Below are 8,961 nucleotides of genomic sequence, written 5' to 3'. Positions count from 1 at the left end.
GCTGTTTTTGCTGGTCGAAAAGCATAGGCCAGGCCGGGCAGTGGCTCACGCCTGTAATCCCAATACTTTGGGAGGCTGAGGCAGGTGGATCATCTGAGGTCAGGAATTTGAGACCAGCTTGGTCAACATGGTGAAACCCCCTCTCTGCTAAAAGTACAAAATTAGCCAGGCATGGTGACTCACGCCTGTAGTCTCAGCTATTCTGGAGACTGAGGCAGGAAGATCGCTTGAACCCAGGAGGCAGAGGTTGCAGTGAGCCGAGATCATGCCACTGCACTCCAGCCTGGGCAACAGAATGAGCCTTCATATCCAACAAAAATAATAATAATAAAATAAAATAAATAAAATCTATGAAAATAAAAAAATTGAAAAAGAAAATGCGGTATATCTACACAGTGGAATACTATCCAGCCCTAAAAGTAAATGAAATCATGTCTTTTGCAACAACATGGATGGAACTGAAGGCCATTATCTTAAGTAAAATAACTTGGAAAGTTAAATGCCAGATGTTCTCATTTGTAGTGGGAGCTAAAGAATGTGCACTCATGGACATAGAGAGTGGAAAAATAGACATTGGAGACTCCAAAGGGTGGGAGAGTGGGAGGGGGTGAGGGATGAGAAATTCTGTCATGAATACAATGTGCATTATTCAGGTGATGGATACACTGAAAGCCCAGAAGGCAGTAGGTAATATATCTATAACAAAATTGTACCCGTACCTCTTAAACTTATACAAATTAATAAAAAGCATAATGATACATCTCTTGACCACTTAAGGAAGCAGAAATGTTAAAAACTATCTGTACAAGCTATAAATTGTTTTGTCACAACATCCAGAAACTTGAAAAACACACCCGCTTATTGAGAGACTGAATAAACATTGGCCAGACTATCTATAAAACAATGCTTAACCTCAATAATAATGAGAGAAATGCAAATTTTAAAAAAATTGCTTGCCAAGAGATGGCAAAAATTAATAGTCTGGCTGCACCAAGTATTGGTATGAATAGAAAGCAGTCAAGCTCTCATATACATTTTTTTTGGTGAGAATAAAATAGTCCCACAACCACCTTGGAATCAGTGAGAATTTTCTAGTAAACTTGAACACGCTCTTTCTCTAGGGTCCTGCAATTAAAAAAAAAGGCCAAAGCCCATGAGCAAATATTCATACCCACATTGCCCATGACCAGAGAATACTGAAAACAACCTATGCACTCATCAACATTGGGCTCGATGAATAAAATAGGGTAGATTCACACAATAAAACTGCAATGAATATGAATAAACTCCGTGTACATGTATTGACATGAATGCATTTCAAAATCATGATAGTGAAAGAACCAAGTCAGACAAAACTATATGCCCTATGATACCATTTATGTGAAGTTCAAAAACAGGCAAAACTAAACAATGTATTGTTGAGGGATATTTACATAGACAATAAAATAATACAAAAGATAGAATGACTAAACATTTCATTATTGGTTTGGCATTTTTTGTTTTGTTTTTCAACCTGGGTAATGGAAGTTAATTTTATAAATTATTCTTTAAACTCAATCCATTATATGTTTTATGCATACTTCCCTATATGTATGTACAAAGATAGACAAGGGGTAGGGGAGAGAGAGAGAGAGGCATGGAGGGAGCAAGGAGGGGAGGGAGGGAGGAAGGAATGAAAAGGAGAGAGTGCAATAAGCAAAAACAGGAAGGAGAGAGTATTGGAAATACTGAAGAAATAAATAACATGTAAAAAACAAAGAAAATGCGTGACTCCATTTCACAGGTCCTTTTATTTTGATGGGCTTCCTGGGTATTGCATGCAAATCTGCATGGTCTGCAAGCAATCACACATCACATGTGTGTGTTACACACATCACCATTCAGCCACTGCTGACTTTTCATTTGTCTGTCTGCCTGCTGTGTTCTTTAGTTTCGAAATCTCATGATGGAAGACTCTATTCAATTTTGCATCCTCGGCACCTCGCATGGTGCCTGGCAAACAGAAGAGCAAATATAATTAAATTTAAAAATGCATTAAAACCTTTAAAATGGACCAAAATAATGGGAGGAAATGTTGCCTTATTTTTAAACTCTAAATTAGTCCATGGGGAGTGTCCATGGGGAGCGTCCCACCCCACACCACCCACCGCACTCGCCACACACACTTACAATAGCCTGTCTTCAAGACGTAATCTGGATTTGTACATAACCAAACTGAAAGAAAACACAATTTTGAAAACTTGAAAAAACTGTGCCCCCTCTTCTAGGTCTTATTATGTTCTTTTCAATATCCAAACACAAATTGATTTGGCAACCCATGTTTTCTTAAAATTCCTAGGGGCGTTTATTTAACCGAAACACAATAGCATGCCACTTGCATATATTTGTATATTTGTATTCAGATAATGTTTTCCATTTACTTTTAAATGATCCCATATAATGTGCTATTATTCAACTGTACCCTCACTGAATATAAATAATTTAATATTCACATTTCTAATGCTTGCCAGCAGAAGCAATTTTTTCCCTCAAAATGTGTAAGACAGAGTAGGCTCTCATGCTTAATAAAAAGCAAAAATGGCCTGAAACTATTTATTTTTCATTTTAGAAATATTATTGCAATATAGACAGAACATAAACTCAGTACTTAACAGAAAATTAATATAATTTTAATGTCCTATTATGATGATTTCTATTCTCCATCGCTTTTGCATTTATGAATAGTTTGGAATAGACTTTCCATAAAATGTAAGTTCTCAATCTGAATCTAAAAACTATTCAAAGAACCGACCAGCAGTATATAATAGCACAGATGAGACAGTACAATTTTTTAAAGTTACAAAAAGAGACCAGAAATCACTGAAAAGAGGCAAAAATAATACTATTTTAGTTTTAAATCGCTGATTTTTCTTTTTTTTTTTTTTGATTTAGACAAAGGTTCCCATTCCATAAATAGTTGATTTTTACTACAATTCAGGAAGAAAACTAGTTCTAAAATTCCTGATGGTTAAAATAGCTACATGTTATGCTTAAACATTAACATATATTACTAAAAGTTACAAAGAGCTAGTTAGCATATGAAATTCACAAATACAACCTTTCTGATTTTCTTCTTCTTCATCAAGAAATCCTCTTATGTCACCAAGTCAGCCCCATTACTAAATGGAAACAGTGTAAGTCTTTTTACATCTTCACCCACTATTCCTAGCTGACTCAAGACCATGTTACTACAACGCTTATTTAAGAGAAATATTTCTGGTTAGAAATGGTGTAATAAAGTCCATCTTGAACTCTCCTCTACTTGGAAATCATTTCAAAAAACACAAGAGAGGTGAAAAACAGAAACACTAACTTCCTTTTTATGAGAATAAGAGATAGAAGATATTCAGAATCACAAGCAGTGGAAGCCACACAGGGCTGTGAAAAAAGACAGAGAAAATAACCCTGGCTGCAAATTCTAATATCCAGGAAAAATCAGTTCTCTGTGGAAGGAGGAACCAGAAGTCCAAGACAAATATTTCTTGTTGGCAATAATGAGGAAAGTGTTCTATGGACTCATGGTAAGAGCTCCTCTGCAACCAGTCTAAATTCAACATTAAGAGAAAATGGTGTTGAATGAGAAATCACAGAGACAGCCATATTTGTAGGAAGCATTCATCACTGAGGCAGACCAAGGATGAAACACGAATGCAGGGTGCAGCTGCCTAGCTTTTTGGGTAAAACAAAAAGGTTAAAGATATTACTGGGAATCCTATTCAGTGGAAGGAAGGAAGGAAGGAAGGAAGGAAGGAAGGAAGGAAGGAAGGAAGGAAGGAAGGAAGGAAGGAAGGGCAGGCATGTATTGGAATGAAGTAAAATATTTGTATTCATAATGACATGATCTTGCAAGTAGAAAATTGTCTAGTATCTGCAGAAAAGCTACCAGAATAATAAGTGGATTTAGAAGGTCACAGAATACATTGCTCATTTTAAAAATTAAATTAGGCCAGGCATGGTGGCTCACGCCTGTAATCCCAGTGCTTTGGGAGGCTGAGGCAGGCAGATCACGAGGTCAGGAGATGGAGACCATTCTGGCTAACATGGTGAAAAAACTCCGTCTCTACTAAAACTACAAAAAATTAGCCGGGCATGGTGGCGGGTGCCTGTAATCCCAGCTACTTGGGAGGCTGAGGCAGGAGAATGGCGTGAACCTGGGAGGCGGAGCTTGCAGTGAGCCGAGATCGCACCACTGCACTCCAGCCTGGGCAACATGTTGAGCAAGACTCCATCTCAAAAAAAAAAAAAAGTTAAATTATACTAGTAACAAAAAGTTGGAAAACAAATTATGTTAAATGTCATTTACAACAGCAAGTAGTACTGAGAGACAGATTTAGCAAATCTATGCAACACCTGAACACTGAAATTTTTTAAATATATATGTTGATGAGAGAAATTTATGAAGACCAATACATAGACAGATATATCATCTTTATTATTTGAAAGTATTGGCATTGTTAAGGTGATAATTTCCTCTTACTTGATCTACTGATTCAACAAAATGCCAATCAGTGTTTCATTAGGATTTTTTTTATATTGACAAGCTAACTCCAAAATTTACCTGCAAATGCCAAGGACCGAGAATAGCAAAGTAATTTAGATAAAGAACAACAAAATTAGAGTACATATGCTTCTTAAGTTCAAGACTTACTAGAAGGCAACAGTATCAATATCATGTGTCACAGGCAGTAGGACAGACAGGGAAAACAATGATATAAAATAGAACCACACATCCATGGTCAATTGACTCAATGTGGAAAGAATAAGCTTTTCAAGAAATGGTGTAAGGATAACTGAGTATTCTTTTAGGAGTTAAAAAAATACCCTTTTTTCACACTATTTAGAAGGTTGTATCAAAATGTATCATAGGCCTAAATGAAAAAGCCGAACTATTAAGCATCTAGCTGAAAACACATGAACAACTCTTCTTGAATTTGGTATAGAAAAGATTGTTTAAGGCTCAGTGGTGGCTCATGCCTGTAATCCCAGCAATCTGGGAGGCTGAGGCGGGCAGATTACTTGAGGTCAGGAGTTTGAGAATAGCCTGGCAAACAATGATGAAACCCCGTCTCTACAAAAAAAAAAATTGCCTAATCCCAGCTCCTTGGGAGGCTGAGGCAGGAGAATTGCTTGAACCCGGGAGGTGGAGGTTGCCAAAAAAAAAAGAAGAGAAAAGATTGTTTAGATAGGACACAAAAAGCATGAACCATAATATTTTTAAAAATTGATGAAGTGGACTTTATCAAAATTCAAAATTCTCTTCAAACAACATCATTAATAAAAGAAAAGATAAGCCATACACTGGGAGAAAATATTACATAAAATATATTTATTATATATTCAGAATATATAAACAACTCGATTACAAAAGACAAGCAACCCAATAGACTACTGACAAAATATACAAAGTATATGAATACTTCACAGAACAATAATACACACACACACACACACACACACACACGAAGCCAATAGGTATATAAACAAAGATCCCCACTATTATCAGTGATCAGAGCAATGCAAATTAAAGACGCATGACCACGAGCACAAATAACATTTTCAAGCTTGACAATAACAAGCAATGAATATAAAGCAGCTACAACCCTCCTACATTCTCAGGTGCAAAGTGAAACAACTTTTGAAAAACAGTGCAGCATATGAACCTAAACATGTAACCAGAAAAAAAAATAGAAATAGCCTGTAGACAAAGATGTGTTCACTGATACCATGCATTTTTATTCATAATAGCTCAGACAGGGATACCTCCATTGTAAAAAAATATTAAGCTATTCCACTATGATTATGAATTTTTTTTTAATTTGCACAGTCTCATTATCCCTGTGTATTTGATTTTCTTCTCTGGGAGCCTGCAGCATTTACCTTGGAAGTGCCCCAAGCAGGTGACTGAGCCAGTTTCACTCACCTTTGGTTGACCTCACCTGGAAATGATGGGGAAATTGTATTTTTCTCACATTCTAAGAACACCTGGTTGACCTATGATGCAATAATTACATAGATGAGTTCTCTGCACCAGATAGCTCCTTCCATTGCAAAAACATTGCCATTCATGCATTTTCACCCCCCAGCTAAACCTCACATGAAGGTCTAAGAAAGAACACTAGAATGTGTCAAAAATCACTGATTTCTGTGTTAAGTTTTTTTTTTAATGCTAGTGTTTGGTGCCATCTAGTGGGTTCAATTTACTATTTAAGCCACAAAAAAAAAATCACCATAACAGAGGGAAGAGAAAGGATCCTTTTAAAATAAATGAAATAAAGAATTGCTTTTCAAAAATAAGAGTGGGCCGGGTGTGGTAGCTCATGCCTGTAATCTTAGCACTTTGGGAGGCTGAGGCGGGTGGATCACCTCAGATCAGGAGTTCAAGAACAGCCTAGTTAACATGATAAAACCCCATATCCACTGAAAATACAAAAATTAGCCGGGATGGTGGTGGGCGCCTGTAGTCCCAGCTACTCAGGAGGCTGAGGCACAAGAATCGCTTGAACCCGGGAGGTGGAGGTTGGAGTGAGCCAAGATCGCGCCACTGCACCCCAGCCTGGATGAGAGAGCGACACTCTGTCTCAAAAAATAAAAAACAAAAAACAAACAAAACAAAAAGTGTGGACTAGGGCTCAAAATTCTGATGCCTGTCTTTTTTTTTAGTAATTAACTTTTGCTTGATGAATATGGGGGTGATATTCTTTTTTGAGGGTGATAAAAACGTTCAGGGACTAGATGGACATGATGGTTGTACAATATTATGCATGCTGTGTACTAAATGCCACCGAATTCTGTGCTTGGAAATAGTTAAATGTACGTTAGAATAATAACATTCTAAGAAAATATGAATTTAAAATGGGAGGCATGGTAGATAACATGACTGCCCACACAGAATAATCTTTAAATCTGCCCAGTATAGTCCAACATTGTTTCTTCAGATGGCTATGCTTTATTTTACCTTGTATTTTACCTGCTATGTCACTTTTCCCCCCACTTTCTCACCTCAGCTATTCAAACAGCCCCCTGCCCAGACTTCTAGCACCCAATCCTGCCTCCCGGGATAAACGGCATCCTTCCTAAGCCATCCAAGACATGGTGTCGCTGCACTTCTGAATGTTCCTGGGTTTTCCCCAACGTTTGCCAGTGGAAAGCCCTGTAAGGGTCTCGATGGAAGTTTAGTAGGGTTAGGGGCTGGCACCAGCTGTCCCCACTGTTGTAAGCCCTTTCATCTCTCCAGGCGACAATTGGTCTGTGGACCAGCTGTGGGGAGCTACCCCTGGAGTGCAGGACCCACGGATGCAGAGAAGAGGTACATCCTTCTTGTACGGAACGGGTGTGCAGGGATGCCTGAAATGGGGAGAAGGCAGAGTGCTGGGAAGGAAAGCCAGCGCTTTTATGGGGTACACTGTGGGGGTGGCAGGGAAGGAGGTGGGAAAGATTATTTCAGCAGGGAACAGGAGTTAGAGGGGGAGGCTTGCGCCCGTCCACGCTTTTGAGAGTGCACTCACACAGGCACATGCACTCACTCCCATGCACACACTCCCACTCATTCATGTACACACACACTTGCATTCTCATGCCCTTTACACTTGCCCTTGCACACTAGCACACTCAGGTCCACACACAATACACATACACAGTCATACACTGAAAAACACACCCACACTCACACTCATGCATCACAACCCTACACTTACACCATCACATGCACACGCATACACTTACACACATTCACACCCTCATACGGTTACACTCACACACTCAGCCTCACACATGCACACTCTCACTTATACACTCACACATACTCAACACTCACACATACTCAACACTCACACATACACATGCATACTTCCACATGCTGTCATTCATAAACACTGACACACAGCCACACAATGTCACACTACACACACTGTCACACTACCCACACACTTTTCCACACTCTCACACTCAGACCCATTGGCACACAGTCATGAACACACCCACAGCAGTCACACTAACTCACACGCTCACCCTCCCACACACATGCACTGCACACTCACACGCTGACACATTACATGACTTCATAGTTTACACACACACTTCCATGCACATTCACTCCATACCTTTCTGCACACTCATACACTCATTCACACTCCCATCATCACAACACTGACACACTTCTGCCTGTCCTTACACACCTACACACTTGCCACACACACACTGACAGTGTTCCATGCACACACATATCCTGCGCATTTGGTCACTAACCCTCATGACCACACACACACGGGCTTTCAAATGCACTTATCCACACATATTCTCATATGCATACACACTTGCACACACGTTTGCACGCTTGTTCACACTCCCTCACATGCAGTCACACTAGCCGTCACTCACATGTGCTCACACGCATACATACACCCCTTGGCGCGCACACACACCCCCACTCACCCCAAGCCCACCTGACAGGTGACACACTTTACCTGTGCGGCTGGGATGGCTGGTCCTCTGCCTGCGCTTTGAGGTTCCTTGGGGCAGCGGCTCATGCTGGTTTTCCCACTGTGGTGTCTTCTGTGGCTTCAGCTTCGCCTAGTGCAGGCTGCCATTCAACAAACACGTTGTCAACAGTCGATCAAAAGAAACCCATTGGCCACCGTACCCTGAGGACTAACCCTGAGGCAGCTGCCCTTCCAGATGCCCTCAATAGTCTAACTGATTCCATCCCCCAGCCTCGGGGGAGAAGAACTGCTGCCGATGCACTCCACTCACAGGTGAGACTGGGAGAGCTTTAGGGAGTGGCCAAGTCCCCTGCCTACACAGCTGCCTCCCAATCTATCTTCTCACCCTCCCCTTTCTCAGGCGAAAATCATACTCAGTGTTTCTGTGGGATCCTTTGATCTGGACATTGTCAAAGAAAACATTGCACCAGACAAGTTAACCCTT

At 40.1% G+C, this 8,961-nt stretch overlaps 1 long non-coding RNA gene across 1 annotated transcript; it reads right to left on the bottom strand.

Annotated features, from left to right (window-relative positions):
- Positions 1 to 5,353: 5,353 nt before the first annotated feature.
- LOC144338547 (uncharacterized) lies at positions 5,354 to 8,636 on the bottom strand. The gene is made up of 2 exons (XR_013412742.1): positions 8,502 to 8,636; positions 5,354 to 7,383 (listed from the first exon to the last, which is right to left on the bottom strand). It is a non-coding gene; the product is annotated as an uncharacterized LOC144338547 (long non-coding RNA).
- Between the last annotated feature and the right edge of the window lie 325 nt (positions 8,637 to 8,961).

The sequence above is a fragment of the Macaca mulatta genome, chromosome X (genome assembly GCF_049350105.2).
Source record: "Macaca mulatta isolate MMU2019108-1 chromosome X, T2T-MMU8v2.0, whole genome shotgun sequence".
NCBI classification, from domain to species: domain Eukaryota; kingdom Metazoa; phylum Chordata; class Mammalia; order Primates; family Cercopithecidae; genus Macaca; species Macaca mulatta.
Note: the sequence above shows the minus strand (reverse complement) of the source record. Positions and strands in the feature narration are given on the sequence as shown.